The following is a 796-nucleotide window of genomic DNA, read 5'->3' as shown; positions in this document are numbered from 1 at the left end:
GGTCCGGCCCACGCTGCGCCTGGGCTGGGACTGGTCCCGCCGGCGCAGGTAGCAAGAAGCTCTCCACACACTCACCGGACCTGGGCTAGGACTCCCAAATTTTCTGATCAAGGAGATTATGGAGCCACAGAGGAAAGTGACTGACAATGTATAGTGTGCCTAAGGAGTCACCTAGAGAAAAATTTCTCCCAGGCTTTCACAGAGAGCATATTGGTCAAGCAATGGCCATGACTCATCCAGATGGCTGACACTGACAAAAGATCTACAAGGTGCTCTACATGGCTTTAGCATAAATCCTGAGGGAATTTGACTAACCTTATCAGATACAAAAGTTACAGTTATAGTTATATAGGTCTTGCTTTTAAATAAATGTATGATTTTGCCTCTGTCAAATTTCCTAAATTTTCACCTTTCTGTTCATTGTTTAATCCTTAAGGTCTCACTTTCCATTTAATTGTGTTATATCTTTCAATTTTTATTTCTTCTTTTGAGTTTTTGTACTAGGGAGACTATGATATTTACAATATGGTTTTGATTTATTTCATTTTTGAGTATATCTTCAAGTTGCATCCACTTAGATTAATTCCCACATGTTTCATTTTCCATGGTGCTATTGTAAAATGTATTGTTTTTCTAATTTCTCTCAGTGTGTTTAATGTCTGTGTCTTAACCACCTAGCAAAAAAGTATAACCATAAGGTGTACAAAGTAGCACCATATTAATATGCTGAGCTATAAAAGGCTCAAGTCAACAACTTCTGACAATTGCCAGTTCTGCTGACAACCCACTACTAGTG

Source organism: Octodon degus, unplaced genomic scaffold (genome assembly GCF_000260255.1).
Source record: "Octodon degus isolate 3935 unplaced genomic scaffold, OctDeg1.0 scaffold00179, whole genome shotgun sequence".
In the NCBI taxonomy this organism is placed as follows: domain Eukaryota; kingdom Metazoa; phylum Chordata; class Mammalia; order Rodentia; family Octodontidae; genus Octodon; species Octodon degus.
Note: the sequence above shows the minus strand (reverse complement) of the source record.